The sequence below is a fragment of the Macaca fascicularis genome, chromosome 2 (genome assembly GCF_037993035.2).
Source record: "Macaca fascicularis isolate 582-1 chromosome 2, T2T-MFA8v1.1".
Classification (NCBI taxonomy): Eukaryota; Metazoa; Chordata; class Mammalia; order Primates; family Cercopithecidae; genus Macaca; species Macaca fascicularis.
The window spans coordinates 168268179-168291525 of record NC_088376.1 but is presented as its reverse complement, the minus strand read 5'-3'; the positions used below and the strand labels follow the sequence as shown (position 1 = coordinate 168291525).

Sequence of the window (23347 nt, the reverse complement as noted above, 5' to 3'; positions counted from 1 at the left end):
TTTAGGAATGGTTTACTTCACCTTCTGCTACCTCTACCCACTCACCCTAAAAGTGGTCTGCTCCTTACTTACAAGGGGAAAAACACAAAGATTTCCTGCAGTTTGAGAATCAACTTGGGAGAAGTAGAAAAAACAGGTGTCTGAGTTGAGCAGAGCTGAGTTTAGTCCTGTCTCAGCCACTTACTGGTTATTTAAAGTTAAAAATTAACCTTCTGAGCCTTGGGCTTGCTGTTTTAATCTAGACCTGGATATTCATGATTCCAGTGTTCATTTAATGGATGTGTATTTGCATGTGTGGCCATATCCATAGTTCTCTAATAAAGACCTGGCCGATGCTAAGTACAGAAATTAGATGGATTACCTTGTGGTCTCAACATGCAATCATCTAGCACAATATTTTTGTCCATCTATGACACAAAATTTCAATTGTATACTTGGCTTATAGAATCTTGAGATCATTATGAAAAACATTTTCTACAACTCATGATTTATTTAGGTCACAAGTAACGTTATGTGAAAGTGCCATGGACTATAAAAGTGTATTTGGCATCTCAACACACATGGATTCACAGAAAAGATGGATGATACCAATGTCAGTTTTTCGTTCTGCAGTCCATCTGCAGACTTAGTGACTGTTGGTTACCTATTCTATACCTCAACTTTGTCATCTATAATGATAAGTTTCAGTAGTTAAAAAAAGTATGACAGAAAATGATTCATAATTCCATGAAATTCATAAAAAATACTAAGGTGCTAACGCAACAAGTATTCTAAAAACAGAGGATAGGATAAACTTTGTCAACTACCGAGGGGAAAAATAATTAACATGTTAGCATATGTCTGTCTCTTTTCTGTTGCTTATAACAGAATACTTGAAACTCAGCAGTTTATAAGAAAGGAAATTTATTTCTTACAGTTGGAGGCTGGGAAGTCCAAGGTTGAGGGGGCAAAACTGGTGAAAGCCTTCTTGCTGTGATAACTCTCTAGAGAGTCCTGAGATAATGTAGGACATCACATGGCAAGGGGGCAGACTGTGCTACCGCAGGTCTCTCTTTATCCTCCTATAAAGCTACCAGTCCCACCCCCATGATAACCCATTAATTCATTAACTCAAGAAAAGACTCATCCATTCATGGGCCCTCATGACCCACCTCTTAAAGGCCCCAGCTCTCAGTACTGCCACACTGGGGCTTAACTTTCAACATGAGTTTTGGAGGGGACAAATATTCAAACCATAGCAGTGTGTAAATAAGCCTTCCAAAGATATTTACTACAGAAAAATAAAATTACTCTCTATAGTAGGCTGAATTTTGACTAGAGTCCCCAAAATGTCCTGTTCACCTGGAATCTCAGAATGTAACATTCTTGGGAGACAAGGTCCTTGCAGATGCAACTAATAAGAATCATCAGATAAAATTACCCTGGATTTAAGGTGGGTCCTAAATCCAATAACTGATATGCTTTTAATAGGAGGAGAGGACACAGAGAGATACATACAGAGGGGAAGGTCCTGTAAAGATGAAGGCAGAGTTTGACGTGATAGTGCCAAAAGCCAAAGAATACCTGGGACCATCAGAAGTTGGAAGAGCCAGGGAAAGATTTTCACTGCGAGCCTTCAGAGGGAATGTGGCCCTGCTACATTTTGATTTCTGATTTCTAGCCTCCAGAACTATGAGAGAATAAATTTCTGTTGTTTTTAAGTCACCCAGTTTATCATAATTTACTACAGCAGCCATAGGTAACTAGTACACTTTCCCTGTACTCTCTAGGACTAAAACAGAGGAAGAGGTACAGCAGTTTTGTAAGTGTAAATAGTGATCTCAAAGCCTCCAATTGATAGAAGCACATAAGGACAAATAAAAATCAATGAGAAAACTTAGAGGTTGCAGTGATGGTTTCTGGTAGTAGTAAGCCTCAAACAAAATGTACTGTCCTCTATTTGGAGTTGTTCCCTCTTAAATCCAACGCAGATGTCTTCCAAAAGTGATACGTCTTCTAATCCAATCCTTTCAAGCAAGCCAGAAACTGATCTTAAAGTGGAATTGGTCATTAAAAAAAAGAAAAGAAAAGAAAATTAATAGGCTGGGTGCAGTGGCTCCTGCCTGTAAATCCAGCACTTTAGGAGGCTGAGGCAGGAGGACTGCTGGAGCCCAGGAGTTTGAGACCAGCATGGGCAACATAGTGAGACCCCCATTTCTACAAAAAAATTTAAAAATCTGCTGAGCATCGTGGTACACACCTGTAGTCCCAGCTACTGGGGAAGCTGAGATGGGAGGATTGCTTGAGCCTGGGAGGTTGAGACTGCAGTGAGCCATGATCATGCCACTGCACTCCAGCCTGGGTGATAAAGTGAGGCCTTTATATTTTTAAAAATTCAAGCGGTATATTGATGTAAATAATTAATATTTGACAATGATATGTAGTCAATAGCAAAAGTATTCTGGACATTACTTAATTGGACATAAATCAGTGAGCAAATAAAAAATTATTTATGTTCCTGAAGAACTTGATTCAGATACTATATATTCTAACTTTTCATCAATAGAAATTTAAATATAATATCAATAACAAATTTACACAAAAGAAAATCAATTTTCTTTTGGTCTAGAGTGTATTACTATCATGACACTTGGCAAAGACCCTAATAAGTATACAGAGCATGGCTTGAGGCATCAGACCAGCATGATTAAAGATTATGTTTGAATTGTCTCCCGACACACAGAATTAACCATTTCTTAAGTAATACTAAACTCAGCTATCCTATTTGCTACACAAATATAAGCCATTATAAAAGCAACATTTTTGTTAATTTTCAATATCTCTATTTATTTTCTGTGCATATCGTTATGTAGTTACACTTAAATCTTAAATTTCAGATAGTCCTACCTTATTTAATTTTTTATTGTTAAAAACTCATAAACTGTGGTATAATCCTCTTTTGATATGCTTAACAAAATATAAGAATGAAATATAGTGTAAAAAGTTCAAATACTTTTAAAAATTTATTTTTAAATAGTTTAAGAAATATATTTTGAAAATATATTTCACACAAATATGAATGTGTGAAATATCTATTCACACATTTTTACCCTAAATGTAGAGGAATCCTTTTGTTTAGAAAAATATAAATTGTATTAATAATTTCCCTTAAAGACTCTCAAAACCATAAGGATGATACATGCAGATATTAACTATTAGATATTACATGCTTAAAAGATGAAAGAATGAAAACATTAACTTCCTAGGAAACTGCAATATCAAATTTTTTTCTTTTGGTTTTTTAACTTAAGAGGTGTGCATTCATTACTTAATTAATTAGTCACCAAATATTCTAAAGGTGGGAACAAAAGGTTCTTACAACTCAGAGATGAATCTATTTATATTTGACTTTTTTTCTCAGGCACTGGTCTCCTAACACTTTATAAGTTCAATGAGATGTGAATATAGATAATTAGGGTATTCCTATATAATCAGGTAGAAAGTGAATGCATTTGTGTCAGTAGCTACAATAATTTGAATTAAATGAATGAATGAATATAAAATAAATCATAAAAAGGCACTGTTTGGGATTGGTATAAAACATTGACTTTTAATACATAAATATTTATATTAAGCAGTTATATTACAAATGACAGAGAATTGTTATTGAGGTACAAATAGCTCAACAGTAAATATTAGCCATGACTAGGTTATAGGGTGTTTCTGGAATTCTTGCTTCTTTTTAGATTAGTATAATGCTCTACTCAAGGTGTAAAGTAAATCTGCAATAGCTAGAGCAAATAATAAGTGGTAGAAAAAAAAGGACCTATACAGAAGACCATATTTCATTACATGGTTTCAGAATAGCATTATGATTATGATGACTAATGAGAGGAGGAAGAAGAGATGTTTTAAATTTTAAAGTGTTTTGGTACGTTGTCATCTCTAATTTACAGATGAGGAAACAGTGTAAAAGCACATGAAGGGCTGCCTATATCTCACAGCCAATAAGTGATAATGGAGAAACTTAAATCCCTCTCTTCTATTTCTAAACCCTGTACTCTTTCTACTCTATTATATTCTGTCTTTATTCCCTGAAACCAGAGATATGTATTAACAGTATAATTCTTAAATACTACAGTTAAAATAGAAATTCCTCCAAGTCAGTTTTGAAAGTGCCACAGTATTTATAAAAATAAAAATCAGCTTCTTAAAATTATTGTTCTTTCATTTTCTTATATAAATTTAAAAAGAATAAAAACTTCTTTGAGTTCCCCTATATTCCTCACACAGAATTTTGGCAGTGATAATCTGCACCCAAAATTGTGCAGTAAATTGTGTACATGAATGAAAACAATAAGAACCTACAGAAACACATGGGAGATCAAATTCAGATAGGATGGTCTGAGTAGCATAGGGACATGGATGAAGCTAGAAACCATCATTCTGAGCAAACTATCGCAAGGACAGAAAATCAAACACTGCATGTTCTCACTCACAGGTGAGAAATGAACAATGAGAACACTTGGACACAGGAAATGGAACATCACACACTGGGGCCTGTCGTGGGGTGGGGGAAGGGGAGAGGGATAGCATTAGGAGATATACCAAAGGTAAATGATGAGTTAACGGGTGTAGCACACTAACATGGCACATATATACATATGTGACAAACCTGCACGTTGTGCACATGTACCCTAGAACTTAAAGTATAATTTAAAAAAAGAAGAAAAAATATTATCACATTTCACAGTTTACAGTCTAGCAGAGGAGAAAAACATTAAACTAATGTTTTTTCATTAGTTTATTTCATTAGTTTATATTTTTAAAATATGACCACTTATTTGTTTATACCTGAGGTCTACTCATTATCTTTGACTATGCCATATAATTCCAATCTTAATTCATTTGTACACATTACTCAGCTTGGCAATGCTTGATGTTCTCCTTTCTTATTTCCTCATGTCCTATGTTTCATGCTTTTTTTCAAGGCCCAGCTTAAGTTCAGCCTCTTCCCAGCAGTTCACAGAGATCTCTGCCTCCACTAAATATGTTTGGCACTTAATGATATTTTTTCAACAATGGTAAATGGGTTTCCTATTACATGAAACTTCCAACAATTGGTAATGGTTGTCTAAAGTACTGTCTTCAGAGGGACTCTGAGGTCAAGTTTTGTTGTAGAGACAGAGACAGCCATAACGGATTAGTGTTGTCTCATGGACAGTGAAGGAGAGACAGGGGATGCTGAATTTAGAACACTGACTTCACAACTAGACTGCCTAACTTAAAAAAAAAAAAATGTTTGTAGCATTCATTTTACAACAAATCCAGGTCTCGAGCATGCAATTTGACACTGAGAGCGCCTTATTTTATTTTTTTAAAAACCTGTATCATGTCTCCTCAAATATCATAAGATTCTTGCAGTCAGTACCATAGATACTTCTCTGTGCTCACAGCATGTAGTCATGCCTTGCAACACAGGCATCTGCTGATGACAATAAATTACCATTTTAGAATTCACTCTTATTACCATTATTTGTGAACTCCATTTATGTCATAGCTTCTCTCAAAATATTATCAATATTAAACCCATTTTATAAAAGCTTTGCAACATAAGCTATAAAATGTAAGTAAATATGTTGTCTTTATTATGACCAGATTCAAATTAAACATTAGGATATTGATAACACTTAACGATTAAATATATGCCTGCCAAATAATAAAATGAAACAAAGAGAAGATAAACAACTCCTTTTTAAATGAGTTTAAACATTTTTTAAAAATCCAGTCAGATGTGGTGGCTCACGCCTGTAATCCTAGCACTTTGGGAGACCCAGGCAGGTGGACTGCCTGAGCTCAGGAGTTTGAGACCAGCCTGGGCAACACAGTGAAACCCTATCTCTACTAAAATACAAAAAATTAGCCGGGTGTGGTGGCACGTGCCTGTAGTCCCAGCTACTCAGGAGGCTGAGGCCGGAGAATTGTTTGAAGCCAGGAAGTGGAGGTTGCAGTGAGCTGAGATTGCGCCACTGCACTCCAGCCTGGGCAACAGAGCGAGACTCCGTCTCCTAAAAAAAAATCCAAGTCTGTGTATTTCAAAATATATTTTACATACTTACTATGTCCAAAAATTTTTATCTTTTTAGTATACTTCATTTTCCTGCACATAGTAAGTGTTGAAGAAATCCACGGTGGTTAGTTTAGACCTTATATTAGAGAGATAGCTCCATTTTACATTCCCTCTTGCTAAGGAAGTGTATTCATCATATTCCATAACAGCTCACAGTTTGTTATACATTATCTGCTTATTCTCTGTGCCAATAAGACTGTGCTGGAACAGCAAATGAATTTGGTGCATTCATTTAAATGATTCTGCAAACCACAGGCTACCCAGTTGTCTAATGATAAGAGAGCCCCAAAGCCACCTGATCACCATTATACTCCCTTATTTTTTTGGATTTGCATGGTCAGTATGTCAGGATCTGCATACGGAGAAGAATGAGAAGTAAAAGTATACCTCAGACCTAATCATGAAAAGGGATTTTATTAATTTCGGCACCAGTGATGATGTGGCTAGGTTGGAAGGGGAATGGGATATAAGATCTGGAGTGCTTTATCTGCTCCAAGACCAATGCTGGTTTTGGCACTTCTCTCACTCTAGTGAGTTGCAAAAAAACAAGCAGGTGCTAGCAATCTGAGAGACCACATGCCAGCTACAGCTGCTTCAGAATGATTCAATTACATCTGCCTGAATAGTCCCAGGACATCAAACCAGTTGAAGAGATCCATAGGTTTCAAGGAGACTTTGTCTATCCTGATGTACAACTGTCTCTGAGATCATCACCTGCAAATTTCCAGGTTGTGATATAAAGTGATCATTCCATCACCAGGCATGAGAGAAAAGATGGGGGAATGCGATGTTTTATTCACTTGAAAATTAAAAATTGGTTGTAGAAAGCACAAAAGGCCCCTTTGAATTTAAATCTGAAAGTCACTGAGGCCTTATGGATACCTTGAAACAGCCCAATTTTGTGAGAACATTTCCCAAATCATTGGGTACAGCACATTTACAGAACATGCTCTTGGGATCCGGACTTCGCTCCAAACCTTGTTTGTACAAAAAGGGGCCAAGCAGCTGGGAAATTCTGGAGTGGAGTGTGTCCTCATTAGTTCCCATCTGCCACCAGAACTCAGCTCATGGCAAGTTTGGCTAAGTCCTGGTGTACTCAGGTCCAAATGTGGGTCAGTTTTAATTACACTATACAGAATTCAGTGTGCAGTTTTAAAATCCTTATTATACAGCACAGAGGAATGGGCAGCTCTCCAGCTAATCAATTTTTTAAAAGTACATATATAAAAATTTTAAACCAGGCTAGACAGACAGTGGGTGGAAAAAAAAATCTTTAAATGAGTACAAGGGTTACTTAAGAGAATTATTAGTGAAATTGGGTCATGAACAAGTTCTGCTTTAAAACTTCAAAGCGAGAAACAAACTGTTTTCATTGGTAAGATGGAAAACTTACATAAGGTACACAATGTGCCTGGCTCTTTAGCATGGATAACAATAAGCCTGTGGCCAGGGTGTAGTACACACCTACAAGTGAGCTGGCTTTCCTGTAAGCAGAAATGTTGCCAATTTTGTGACTCTTCACTCCATCCCCTTTCAGTGTTTATCGCTTACGGCAAAGATTGGATAAAAGAAAAAAAATCACAAGCTACCTGGTAAATAGTGAAAAAACAAAGATGAGGAAGGAGAGTGAGAGAGAGAAAAGGACGGTACAAAGCACATGTGCTGAGTAGGCATGGGCATGGCTTGGGCATGGCTTGTCTCTCAGTGTCATCCATACAAATGGGGGCCAGAATCAACCCTTGTAGTCTATGTTCAGATTCCACCCTGTCCAAAAGCTTTATCAGGTTCAGGAGTGCTAAACACTAAGCCTTCAAAGACAATTGTCAGTAAAACACTCAGGAGTAAACACATCGGCAGTCAATGATTAGGCATTTATGCGCCATTTTTGATAGATAAAATGTCCCTTGGCACAAGTTCTAATGACAACAACAACAAAAAAACACAAAAACCTCAAATGTTCAAAGTATCTTTGGGCTTTTGACTGAGTTGTTACCAGGTTTATCCATTTAAAAAGCAGCATGGGATGCTAGGTTCAAATACCAGCATTGAATATTTACACGCTATGTGACTTTGGACAAATTGCTTATCCTCTCTGACATTTTGTTTTCTCACCTGCAAAATGGGGGAAATAACATCTTCCTCATAGGGCTGTTGCAAGGATCATAAAATATATATACACACACATATATTGGATATGTACATATCTATATATACATACATGCATATATATATACACACTCACATAAATGTGCATATATATATATAAAATTTGGAACATGAAAGTCACTCAATAAATGTTAACTATTATTAACCCAATTATGATGAACTGAATTTTATTTCCCAACCCCTCCAAAACAAAACATGTGTTGGAGTTCTAACCCTGAGTACTTTCAAAGGTGATCTTACTTGGACATAGGGTCTCTAAAGAGGTAACTGAGTTAAAATAAGGCCATTAGGGTGGGCCTGAATTCAATATGACTGATGTCCTTATAAAAGGAGAGAAACCTAGGGACAGAGACAGATACTTACAGAGGAAAGACAACATGGAGAGACACAGGAAGGAGATGGCCATCTATACGTCAAGGAGAAAGGCTGGAACAGATCGTTCCCTCACAGCCCTCGCAAGAACCAACCTGGCTAATAAACCTTGATTTCAGACTTCTAACTGTGAGAAAACAAATTTCTGTTTAAGTCACCAAGTTTGTGGTCCTTTGTAATATGCTCAACTAAATAAAAATTCCATTAATCATCAATATCTACCTTGATTCATCATGGTCAAAACTATACATTTGATGTTAGGCAGGTCTGTATTACCTGTGGTGAGTATAATCAATTCTATATATTATCTAGTGATTTTTCCATTATTTTAAAAGAATCATTTTCTGATTGCTGTTCAAGAAGATATTGCTGCAATATAAACAGCCTGGCAGAGGAAAATGGTTTACTATAATTAAGATCATCTAGTTTTTATTAAAGATAATTAAGGGAACATCATACATATAAATTCACAAATCCGCTTTTCTACTGTTGAGTTTGCATAGAAAGAAATCAGAAAATCTTACCACACTAATTTCCTTCTCAAGAAAAAATAAAACCTTACACAGCCATTTATACACTGACAACTATGCTCACTAAACCTGGGGCTGCTTAGATTACCAACAAGACCACTTTTAAGTCACTTTGATGCATGTGAAAGTAACTCATCAAGCATAGGTTCTTCATCATTTGCAAGAGACTGCTTTTAAGGATATCTGACTTTCAGAAGAGGGACGAGAGTTGTCTGGGTTGTGTCAATGGGCTTTCTATTGCAAGACACACCTCCATAATCAACAGACATTGAAGTGAATGTGAGCATCCCCATCTTGGTTTTCTTTAAACAGACTTAGCCTTCTACAGAAATGCAGCATGTATAGTTAGAAATTATGAGTCTAACTATGTTGAACTGAGACAATCAACAGATATCACCAGAGCCATAACTTGACCAAAGTTAACTTTCTTAATGTAAGTGTCCCACACTTCCTTGAAATTCCTATACTACTCATTGTAACACTTTTTATATTTTGACAGGAGGAAAGAAGAAAAAATAATATATAGAGACTACTATGCAATAATATATAGGTGGTAGTGGTGCACAAAAGAAAGTATTTTGTATCCCTGACTTACTTTAATCCACATATCCACCATTAAAAAGGTAGGTGTTGTTACCACCATACTGTACATGGGAAAGCTTGAGGCTTAGTAAGGTCAGTCGACCTCAATGAGGTCACACAGCTGCTGAATAATGGAGCTAGACTTTTGGTAAAGGTCAGTGGGAAGAAATTCAAAGCTCCTAAATTCAAACTCAAGCATGAGATTTACAATCCAGATATCCTAAGTGCATCATTGGGTTCCAAGATGCTGATTTATTTAAAGTAGTCACAGGCTTGTTGAAAGCATCTGAACTCACATAAGCAGTAGATGTGTTCTTGATAAACCTAACTCAACTTATTCTCCTTATGAGGAAATCAATGCTATTCACAAACTCAACCTAAAAGGCTTTATTCAATTTAAATGAAATTAATCTTATTATAAGAACACATGAAAATGGAATTACCATACAATCTAGCAATTCCACTTCTGGGTATATACTCAAAAGCACTGAAAGCAGGTTCTCAAAGAGATAGTTGTACACCTATATTCATAGCAGGATTGTTTATAATAATGAAAACATGGAAGCAACCCAAGGGTCCACTGACGAATGAATGGACAGGCAAAATGTGGTATATACATGCAATTAATTATTATTCAGCCATAAAAAAGAAAGAAATCCTGACATGTACTACCACATGGATGAATGCTGAGGACATTATGCTAAGTGAAATAAGCCAAACACGAGAAGAGAAATACTATATGATTCCACTTATATGACTACATAGGGAAGTCAAAATGACAGAGACAGACACTAGAATGGTGGCTGCCAGGGGCTGGGGGTGGGAGTGCAGAAGGAAATGGGAAGTTATATTTTAATGGGTATAGTATTTTAGTTTTACAATATGAAAGTGCTATATAGAGATGTATTGTGGTGATGGCTGTGCAAGCATTATAAATATATTTAATACCATTGAACTGTACACCAAAAAATAGTTAAGATAGTAAACTTCATGTTATGCGTATTTTTCCCCAATACAAAAATTGGGGAAAAATAATAAAAATATCACATGAAGGTCTTTTAGACTCAGTACACTGCTTCGTGATGTTTATAATATCTTCTAAGGCCAGGGAAGCAGAGGTAACTTTGTATAGAACCTTTGAATACAATCTATGTGATAATGCCCAGACCAGGATTCCTGCTCTCAGGCAATTAGGTGTTCTTTTTTCAGAGTGTGAATTCCAGTAGTGGTGATGGTGGTGGAACTGGGAGTTATAGACATGACAGTAGTATAGCTAAGATTTCTTCAGTACTTGCTATGTGCCAACCAGTGTACTAAGAATCTTACATGTAGTGTGTTATTAACTCTCAGACAACAGATACTATTATTTTCCCAGTTTTACAAATGAGGAAACAAAGGAACAGAAAGATTAGGTAACTTGATTGAGACCATACTAATAATAAGTGGTGAAGTCAAAAAGAACTCTATTGATATATCTTTGTCTCTCACTAGCCTGTATGCTCTTGAGAACAAAGATTTTGTTGTATTCATCTAGCCTAGCACAATTTCTAGCAAACAGCAGACATCCATTCACCATGCAGAATAAAATGAAATGAGGAAAGGAGAGAAGGAGGGAGAAAAAAAGAAATTATATTTAGGCATGCTATGTTCTCAATAAATGTGGACTTTCTTTATTTCCTTAACCCTGAAATCACAGGGGAACCTGCAATAATGCTCAGGAATCCTAGGGATTTCTCCCTCTTCAAGATTCCAGGCTAATTCCTGACACAGGACCCTCAAAAAGCTGCTACTATCTGTCTAGTTTAATGATTAATATTCTAGCAAATATATATTCTTGGCTCATCTCTTCATTTCTAATATTGAGACTAACAGAGAGATAGAGTTTAATCTACCACACTAAGGTTCACTGGAAAAAACTGATGTCCTTGATATTGGACTCTTGCCCACTGGTGTGAACTGAGGTAAAAGAAAAACTGTTCCCAGAGGAAAGGTAGTTCCAAGCCTAAAAGTCCGTATGTCATAAACCAGTGGTACTAAAATTTGAGAAGCCTAAACAAAAGGTTTTAATGCAATAGATACTGGCGTATTATGTAAACTGTGCCAATCTTATGTGACGGGCTTATGCCACACAAAATGGAACACTAGAATCTATCTAAAGCAAGTCTTAACTGCTCTCTTTTGACTCTACTCTTGCTTGGCTTTACCTCTATTTATAGTTAAAATTTAGTGAGTCATAGAGACCATAATTATAAATATGTATACAGTAAACACAGGGTCCATTACTTTTGCTTAGAAAAATAATTACAGATTTTTAATATTCTGATCTTAACTGACCCAAAGGAATTAAACACACATTTTATTTTTGTGTTTTAGTGAGATAGAGATAGGGAGGGAGAGAGAGAGCACAAGCCAGTGCTCAGGAAAGACGAGGCATTAACCATATAACACAGATGATTTGTTTATTTATATGCTGGAAAGTATTTCCAAGGTGACAAGTAACTTAGCCATGAATGCCTCAGCCTTATATGTATAATGGGAATAATATACAGACTTCTTGTAGTAAGTAAAACTTAGTTTAAAGCATATTGCAAATAGTGTTATTTCAATTCTTCATTAAAATAGTCAAAGAGGATCAATTCTTATACATTAATTTCTCATTTTAAGGACAGAATTTATCAGTATTCTCATCTCTGTATAACTGGCAGTATGAGAACTAAAGTAAGTCCATCAAGACTCATCCAAACTGTATAACAAGTAATAAATTTTAGGACACAATCCCTCTATTTCTAGCTCCGGAAATGTTTTATTCATAAATGCATTCATTCAACATTTACTGATCAATTACTATGTACAAGGCATTGTATAAGAGGCTGTGGCAATCCTCTACTTACCTTTGTACTGTGTTTCCTACTTCCAAAGAGGATAGTTAAATTCATACCAAACTGATTTGTTAAAAATACAAAAAAAGGATTCCAAATGGGCCAATAGAAGGAAAAGATAAACCAACTCTAAGACTTCAGATTTATGTTACTAAATACCGACGGACACTCCTCAGCATTTAAAAGAATACATTAAGGAGAGTAATGGAAGTCATTTGAATGTTTTCAATATTAGAAATTTGAGCCTACTGAATAAATTAAATATCTTTAATATTGAGTTGCAGTTTCCTATTGCATTTATAGAACTTTACCTACTAGTAAAATATACAATCTATAATAGCCTATCTATATCAAATATATAGATATCTGTCAGAAAACATACAAAGCCATAACTAAAATAAATTTAATACCATTACCAGTAACATTTATGAAAAATACCAAGCATCTAGCATTTGTTAAATTAAAGAATAATATTCCATAAAATGTACATCTGGATTTTAGCCCCCCTTTTAGAATTACTATTTAATCTTCACTTTTTTTCTCTCTCACTTCTACCCCAACAGCAACAGAAACACATACACGAATTAAGAAATTATCTTACAATATACCCTTAAATTTTCTGAATATGCCCCATGTGTCCACTAATAGCCAAATGCTTTCAAATCTGTTCAGCTAAATGGATCAATAACTACATCCAGCCTCACATAGTGGGGCTGCCAACACGGTGAAATTGAGCCAAACACAAAATGTCTCTACCAGGACAAAAATTATTATCAACCCAGTTATCTGAAGAGATATACTCTCCCAGGTATTCTTTTGAGAAGTTGGCATACACATTATCTAGGGCAGTCAACAGCTACTAAAAAAATATATTTTGAGTCATAAAACAGAGGATTTAAAGAGAATATTTAGAAGCTAAAACCGGTGAGTTTTAGAATAAACCAATGTAACAGTTCAAGGTCTACATCAAGTAAGAATCTTTCAGAGTCAGTGTACACAAAATACGTAAGAGCACAAGCACACTGCTAACAAGCTTCTCTGTGCTCTCACTCATATGACACAGCTGCAAGCAACAATTGAGCAGGTGCAACCAAGCTTTTGAGAATTCCTGCCTGTTGCCCAGGAACCACAACACCGCATGGTTGAGATTTTAAACAGGTGCAAACATTTTTTTCCCATTCGTCTAGTGCTTGAGACAGTGCAGCAGACAGTACATCTGCAACCACTCCATACCTAAAGCAACCATCACAGAAAATAAACTCAAAAGCAGCAAAAAAAAAAAAAAAAAAAAGTTTGAATAAAACAATAATGACAAAACTGTGGTTTTGCAATGGTCTGACTCCACATCACCATTCACTTTAATAGTACAATTCCATAAAATAATCTCTTCACCAGATGAATGCTTTGTAATTAAAATTATTCTGCCTCATCAAATCTTAGCAATGTTTACCTGATTCTCACAAAAGAATAAAATAAAATATATGTATAAAATGTACTATCCTTTGAAACTGTCATTATCTGTAAGTAATCAAGAATTAACATGTTTACATTATGAAATCTATAAGCAATTTTAATACATAAAAATATAAATTCTTAGTTAATATATATATTTACACAGTTATAGGTAATTCATATACATACCTGTGCAGCTGTGGGGCACAAACTTGCAATTTATCAGGTATTCTGAAATGTAAAAGAAATATATAAGTAAAAATTAATTTACTAAGTTGAAACCAGTATTTATGTTGCAACAATTCCTGCAGAGAAGTAGGAAAAGTTTCAGTGCATAAAGAGGCAAATTATTTTTTATCAATATTTTCCCCATAGGATATTTCATATATCTGAATACACGCACACACACACACACGCAGAGTCCCTTAGCAGTGTATCATAAGCACCAGCAAGGGACTCTGACTCACCATGGCCTCTGAAATGCAAATGCTTTCGCTAGAGGACGAGGCAAACACTTTAAAATGATTTTTTTTTTTTTTTGGTATTCTTCCAAGACTATTGCCTTCCTAATACAAATATGACTGCTGCTCTCTAAAATGAAACTACTCAGATTCATCTGCACTCAGTTTGGATAGAATGTTGGTGAGGAAGAAAGGCGCTTTTGTAGAGCAGTCCACAAAAAAATGCATGAATAAATAAAAGTAAACTTTGAATGTTCATTAACTTTAAGTTACAACAGCAAATAGAAATGAAATTGATTGCTACAAGAAGGAATGCTAACACCACATCAGATATAATGCAAAATGCCTCAATCCAACACACTTTGACAAAACTGCCAGTGAAGTAGGTATTGATACAGAAGACTATGTAAGTCCACATTAAACAAAAGTAGCAGTTTACAATTAGACCTGAAAAACATTTGGATTTAGGTGGAAACTGTATTGAAATGTGCAGCTTTGGAACTACTAGTACCCTTAAAAATATTTCCTAATTCTAGCCAGGTGCGGTGGCTCACTCCTGTAATCCCAGCACTATGGGAGGCTGAGGTGGGCTGATCACCTGAGGTCAGGAGTTTGAGACTAGCCTGGCCAGCATGGTGAAACCTCATCTCTACTAAAAGTGCAACAATTAGCTGAGTGTGGTGGTGGGCTGTAACCCCAGCCTGTAATTCCAGCTACTCAGGAGGCTGAGGCAGGAGAATTGCTTGAACCCTGGAGGCAGAGGTTGCAGTGACACGAGATTATGTTATCGCACTCAAGCCTGGGAGACAAGAGCAAGGCTCCATCTCAAAAAAAAAATTCTTTTTGAAAGCAAACTGACATGTTTAATTTATATAGTTCTTCTGAGCACAGCTGATGACAGCAACACATTATAGTCAGTGAGTCTACTTTATAATACTTGTTTAAAAGTATATAGAGGTAATAATTTTGATGACGGCTCAATAAAATAGCATCTTCATATACTTCTGATGGAAATGTGGATTACAAAAGGGTTCCTAGAAACCCATTGACTACTATGTATCAAGAACTCAAAGTTCAATATTTTTACTCAGTACTTTTAGTCCCAGGAATCAAACATAACAGAAAACCAACAGAAGTTTATGTAAAAAAGATAATTTTTATGATCGTAAAAAACTATAAGCAACCTAAATATCTAATAGAAGAATAATTAAATAAAGCATAGCACATCTATATAAAGGAATATTTGGCAAAATTTAACAAAGTACTTTAAAGAATATTTTAAATTTTATGGAAAAATGCAAATTTATAGTATTATGATGCTAAAATATTATATAAACATATGGTACCAATTACATGAACAGTATGAAATTATATGAATAAGAAAAAGCAAAGAACAAAACACAGTATTAAGAGTGATTATATCTGGATAATAAGATTTTGGGTGATTTTTTCTTTTTACTTTAATATATAGTTAAATTCTCTACAATAAGCATTACTTTTATAATAGGAAAAGATAACAGTAGGCAGGGTAGGGGTAAAAGGAAAAGGTTATAAAATGCTATATGGAATTCATAAATGTAACCTTCCTAACAGAAATAAATTAATTCAGTCACAAATAAAACCCACTAACTGTGCCTACAGCGAGAAACACCCTCACTGCTTCCTCAAAGGGGCATAGCCAGGGTCTTTTATCCCACTGCTTTGGAATCTACACAAGTAATTCGATAACACATTTTTAATCATCTTAGTAAAACTTCTTTACTTATTATGCAGAGTGAAATGATGGCAAGAATAATTTAGGACTGCAAATCTCTTCAACCTAGTACAGCCTTATTCACTAATTCAGTAACATTCAGTGAGCATATACTACCTTCACGGTGCTGTGTTTGGCATTGCAACGTGCTAAAAGATAAATTAGGACACACCTTACCCTCACTGAACTAACAATTTAAAAACACTAAAAAATGTCTAGACAGAGCTCACATAAAGATGTAAACACAATACACAAGGCATTTGTGACAGATTTGGTATACTTGAAAGCAAGAAAACATACACTAGGTTTATTCTTTTATATTTCTAAGCAAACACTTATCTTTAGGTAACAATAAAAAGTCATGTGTATTAGTGTCACCTATTAATGCACTAGCAAATTAAATATTTAAGTTTTTTCCTTGTGTGATCTATTTTTTGTTAATGGACAGTTACATGATAGGAGATTAAGTATGAAGGAATAGTGACCCAATCTGGAATGCAGATGTGTAAGATTGTCTCAGTTTATCTGAGGCCACATAAAACACATGCACAATTATTAACAGGCTGCAGTTATTTATTGGAAACCAAAGCAAACAAGTTAGTTACTGGTTAATCCTGCTAAAAGCACTGTTATGACAACACCACCAGGGAAAGAAAAGAAGATAGAGCAAACCACTTTTGTTATGCAGATAAAATGATTCAGCATAGAGATTCTCTCAATAGCAGTTCAGTTTCCTGGTGGCCTGTAAACATAATCAGCATTGCCCTTCTGAGACCAGTGTTGCAGGATGATTCCAACGCTGAGGTCTGTGGGGTCAGCCTGTGTGAACTGGTGATAAACAGTAAGAGAAGCTAAGAAGCTATTTGTGTGATCAATGATCCATAGACTGGGGCTCAGAGTTCTGGGAACCAGTAGAGTTATGAGGTAGGGTGGTAGTTAAGTGCTTAGCTTTTGCCATCAGACAAACCTGGAATCAAATTCCAGCTCCCTGTCTTTAGTTTTGTGATCCTACGCAATTTAAATTTTCTGTCTGTAAAATGGTGATCATGTTACTCACCCTATGAGGTCGTCTATGCAGGTTATATGTTTCAGCCATATAAAGGAACTAGCACAGTGCCAGCGATGGAGTAAGCATTTGATAAAAGGGAACTAATAGTGCTATCACAGTTGTATGAAAAGGGAAAGCATGTCTAAGCGAAGGGACTAAGCTAGGCAGGGAGAAAGGTGATAAAGGAGGCTTGTTCAAGACATCACCCTACAGTCCAGCAGCTCATCCAAAAGTCAGTCATGTGCTCGATGTTCACAGAACATTTCTGAATCAGGAAACGCTGCAACAACAGTAATAGCCACAATAACAATTCTAACCAGCACTTTTAAGCCCCATTCCTATGACCAAAAAGGAAGGCAGTAGAGTCTAAATAATACATGCAGCAATACTGCCGAACTTCTCTGGGTGAAAAATGAAGGATCATTTTTCCACATTTAACTGAAACAATCAGGGAAAGGAAAATAAGGACAAAATGAATGTAATTACTCAACTGGAATTGGACCAAGGTGCCGTGTGATGGTCTTAGCAATCACATGTACACACTTATCACCTTTTTATGTATTCTAAGAAGATCCTGCTGATGACCAGAGCCTTATATATGAGGTTTGCAACTCTAAGTTAAAAAAATGTTACAGTCAGTTTTTTCCTTATGGCTGGGAAGACAGAAATGGATGCATACTGATGTTGTTCTAGTCCTTATTTGTGTTTTGATTTAAAGGACAGCACAGATCCTGAGTTGTTAAGTGGTGTGTCTTCAGATTCCCACACAGATCATGTACTTGCTAGAGTTGTTTCAGTCACGTTGGGTGAAGTTACTATTAGCACTATTCCAGATGCAGATATATACTATTTTTTTTATTTTAAAGTTCTTTTTATTTCGTGAATGGCACATCTGTGTTCTCCAGTGGGATAGGTCCAATTCTATGTTACAGAATACAGAAATATTTCATTTTCCCTTCATACTAGTTGGGACTGGCTGGAGATGCTCCTTAAGCCATTAATAAATCTACTAGCTAATTCACTTAGAGTACTAAAAAGGGTCTCACTTGGGCCTGGGGGTACAGTGACTCCATAAAAGAGCTCTAAACCTAAATTTAAACAAAAAGAATTTCACCCATGACTGAGGAAGCATCCACAGGACTATTTTACATGCTTTACATTTAAATTTGATATTTTGAGAGAAGACTATGTAATCCAAAATAATTTTATTTTATTTAATATGTATTTAGTTCTCTTCGACCCACTATAGAGCTGGATATTGTATCATTATACAGTTATTATAAAATGTACACTTTTCTCATCAATAAAGCCAATTTTACTTTTGAAAATTGAGGTGCCTGGCTTCTGTGGGTTCTCTCAACAGAAAGTCCTATGAAGAGTAAGAACTATAAATTGTCAAGTAAGAACTTGAAAAACTTATGCTTATTTTGTAAAATACTGAGCTAGGTCTGGCCCTTCATTTTGAAAAGCTATCTGTCTATAAGAAAGAGGAAGTATGAGGAGCGCAGTTATCTATTTATCAACACTGTGAACTGGAAACAGATAAAGTGCAATAAAGAAGGAAAAGGAAATCATATGATAAACACCGTTAACCCAAGGGCACAGTTGATCTGTCTAGACCTTAGGTCAAATCAGCTGTAATAAAGCTACAAAATCCATGAAAAACTAAAGCTTATTTACAAAAACTGCCAAATTTGAATTTTCTAGTATTAATGGCTACCACTTAAAAATGAAACAATTTAATATCAAATTTCATGTACAAACATGATGAATTTGAACTCTCAAGTAGAAACCTGATCTACAATACACTAAGTGTTGATAATTCTATTTGTCCTATAATCCACACTTCACAGCATATTCTAGAGAAAACAGTTGTTGGGTTTTTATGACTTTATTTAAACTTAACAACTTTTAAAATAAAAGTTTAAGAGCTAATTAAAAAATGTATTTAAGAACCTAAAATTTAGAAAATATTAAAAATTATATTTTCGAAATATTCTCAACTTGAAGTTATGGCTATTGAAATCAAGGATTTATTCTCAGAAAATATGAAAAATTTACTGGCCTGCTTGTATACATCCTTGGGGTCTTAGTTTAGATATTATCTCTTCCAGAATCTGATATCCTGTGTCTAATCTTGTCATAATAATCATTTTATTGCACCGTAATTGTCTTTTACATAAGGCTGTAAGCTTGGGGACAAGCATTTGTGTCTTATTCACCATTACATCTGTAGTTTTTACTTAGCACAGTACATGATGTGTGGTAAATATGCCTTAAATATTGGCTAAACGAATGTTGCATGAATTGTGTTAGCCTGCATTATTGATTATTAAGAAAATTCATACTGCATAAAAAATTAAGGAATCTCATTTGTAAACAAGTTATTTCCAATATTTAAAGGACTAATCTTCCAATCTATTTTCTTGTACTTTTTCTACCTAGTTTTCCTCTTAATCAGTACAAACTTAAAATATGAGAATTTGAGTCTCAAATGGTAACACCAGGTTAGAAAGCCTGGTTAGTTTGGCCCCACAGTGGACAAGAGTGAGTCATCCAAATCCTACTTGTTAACAGATACTCGGTATGGGAAAAACTGATACACAGAGTTCATTGAAAGAGTTCTGCAGTTCCTAACCAAGTATGTGGTTCTTATACTTTCTCTAAAAAACTTCCTCTAACTATAGTTCCTGAGACAGATACCTCCACTATTTTATTCTTTTGCGGCATATATGACAGTTTAAATTATTGGTGTGATTATTGGCTTATGGGTTTATTATCTCTTTCTTTCCCACTAGATTGTATACTCCATAGAGGCCACACTACTTTATTCACTACTCTCTACCCAGGGTCTAGTTTAGTGCCTGACACACAGTCAACACTTAATAGTATTTGTCAGATGTATAAGACAAATATGACTTCAAAAATATAAGCAGTAAATTTAGAACAGGAGCTTTCAATCAAAAGAGACTATAAAAGTAGGCAGCTAACAGCTACCCCTAAAAGGTGTTTTCATTTCAACTCTGTGGAAGCCTTGATGATGTAGAAAATCTTGTATTGTAAATTCTATTCAATCAAAGGCAAGGTAGAAAAACTTCAAAAGCAATTCTAGGTAGGATGAAGGTATAATATCTAGAAAAAGCAATGGAATCACAACAGCAACCACTTTCAATTAGAAGTTTTGGGTTTGAAGTAAAGCTTACTAGGTATGTGTCCTAGGTAAACTTACACACCATCTCTAATATTCAGCTTAATCATATTTAAAATAAGGGGATTTTATATAATATTTTTATATTACATAAAAATATAAAAATATATATTATATTTTTATATTACATAAAATTTTATGTTTTTATGATGACTTAATGGGATTATATGTATACAAGTAGCAATTAGCATTATTTATGGCATTTAGGAGAAGGGGCTCAATATCAATTAGTTCCTTTACCTTGACCAGTCAGTGTCTGCACCAAGATCGAGTTATAACTTCATCAAGTAACCAGGATAGTACATTTTAGGTAGGAAAACATAGATGAAATAAGGGCTTAAATGCAGAAAAAAAGTAAGTAGGTATTAGAGTTAATAAATTAAAAAAACATGTGTAAGACAGAGTAGCAAGGATTTCACAGCAGTTAGAAATGGAAAAAGATTTCAACATGATACAAAAACTGCCAAGAAATCTATTAGCTTTTCCCTTAGGTGACGTAGTCTTTCCCTCATATAAATAAAATAATTGCTACTATTATAGTTGGAGAAAAATCAACTGAAATGTACATTAAACACATATTAGAGATTTAACATTCTTCACATCATTTCACATGCTGAAAACTCAACCTTTGTAAATATAGCCATGAACCTTATTATTTACTATAATAAAGTAACAGGATATCCTTTTCTATGTACTACTTGCAGAAGTATAAAAGGCAAATGTGTTCTCGCTTTTTAGGTACAATTACAAGGCAGCAGAATGTAGAGTTAGGCCAATTCTTTGCATTTTGTGCTCATCAGACAGGGGCTACCAACTCTGGAAGAAAAAACTGGTACCGAAAATACTTCACTGGAAATTCTATTTTCATACTTAGTTGCTTTCATTATTCTTACTAATTTGGTCAAACTTACATCAGCTCCCTCATTAAAATTGTTTTCTGTCTAAATCATTATCTTTTCTGTGTACATATATGTGTGTATGTGTATTATTTGGTCAATATTCAGATAGAACAAGTCTGAGATGCACTGCATATCAAAAGCAATCACCCTATCCCCATACTTCTCAGGGAATATCTACCTGGTACCAATAAGCTCATCAAGAGTTCATTTGAATTCATACCCTTTGTCAATCACAGCTGATAAACTATGATTTTAATAGTCTATGTTCCCTACAAGACCATCGTCTTCATGAGGGCTAGAATCTGGCTTATTTTCTTTCTTTTGTGTCATCACCACCAAGTTCAGGACAAGGCACACAATATACAACCATTGGATACTTCATTCATTTATTCTAAAATGTTTATTGAGTACTTACTGTGACAGGCATTGTCCCAAGTGGTGGTGATTTAGGAATGAACAAAATAGATGGAAATTTCTGATCTCATGGGGATTATATTTGTTGTGGATCCCTGATAATCAATATATAGAATGACAGACAATTATCTGTGCTAAGGAATTAAAATAAAGCAGGGAAAGGGGAAAGTAAATGATGGGATTGGGAGTTGAGGTTGAAATTTTAGGTAGGGGGACCAGCAAGGAAATTATGGAAAGATCACATTCAAGTGAAGACCCAAAAGAAATGAAGGAGGGAGTTAGCCAGAAATGCCTTAGAGAAAAGGCATTCAAGTCAAAGGAATAGGAACGAGTTTCCTTTAAAATGCCAGGCTATATTCACATAGAAATGTTTTTATTAAAATATAAAGGTATAGGAAAGGCATTCAAGTCAAAGAAATAGGAAAGAGTTTTCTTTAAAATGTCAGGCTATATTCACACAGAAATGTTTCTATTAAAATATAAAGGTCCTAGAGAAACATTTCTGTGTGAATACATAAACACCATATACATAAAAGTTTTAAAATGTTTTATAAGAAAGGAATTTAGAAATCAAGAAGATAGAGCTAGGGTATTTGGCATTACTATGATTCTACCACAAGCCCCCATGGGAATTATTCAACTTAGTAATAACCTGAGAAATTTAGGGGTAGAAATAAAGTTTGCAATAACTGTAACCACTGAGAATGGTAACCTACTAATATATCTGGAATACCTAGAAGAAACGAATCCACTTTAGCAGGACACCTTCAACAACTCAGGTCACGTGGGAGTCTCACAGAGAAAGCAAAGACCAGTGAAAAAGAGTTCATATATCAAAAATATCAAACCCGAAGAAAGGTTCATTCATAAATGAGTCAGCAGATGAAAAACTGTAAATGAAATATAAGCATTAAGTTCAAAATAGGGCACAGTCTCAGGGAACAAATCTAAGGGCCAAAATAAAAAAAAAAAAAGAAACTATGAAAAAGGCAGATTTGATAAAAATACAGAGATTTATAGAAATAAAATTGTCATTAAAATTAATATCTGAAGTGAGAATGCATCATATTAAATGGAGCTAAAGGACGGATTACTGAACTGAAAGATAATTCCAAGGAATTTACCCAACACAAAACAGAGATAGAAAATATTTTTTAAAAAAGATTAGGAGATATAAAGGACAAAATAAAAAACTCTCACACATTGCTAATAAGTATTTGAAAATGAAAAAATAAAGACAAAAAGGCAATATCTGAAATGATGATGAATTTTTTCCAGAACTGATAAAACCTCAGATAACTGTAAAACAGCATCAAGTAGGTCCTTCAGGGAATATTCCAGAAGAAGGCATTGTTATAGGAGATGACAGCTCCATGCATGTTATTATGCCAGAAGACCTTCCAGTGGGACAAGATGTAGAGGTGGAGGACAGTGATATTGATGATCCTGACCCTGTGTAGACCTTGGCTAATGT

General features: G+C 35.0%; 1 protein-coding gene across 41 annotated transcripts in view; it reads right to left on the bottom strand.

The window, feature by feature from the left end:
• Nucleotides 1-23347, bottom strand: part of ZBTB20 (zinc finger and BTB domain containing 20) — an 813376-nt gene that overhangs the window by 555578 nt on the left and 234451 nt on the right. For all 41 annotated transcript variants that reach the window (XM_074033403.1, XM_074033406.1, XM_074033411.1 and 38 more), the window contains one exon: nucleotides 14280-14321. The gene's annotated coding sequence lies outside the window, so the exon portion shown is untranslated. The remainder of the gene's footprint in view (nucleotides 1-14279; nucleotides 14322-23347) is intronic.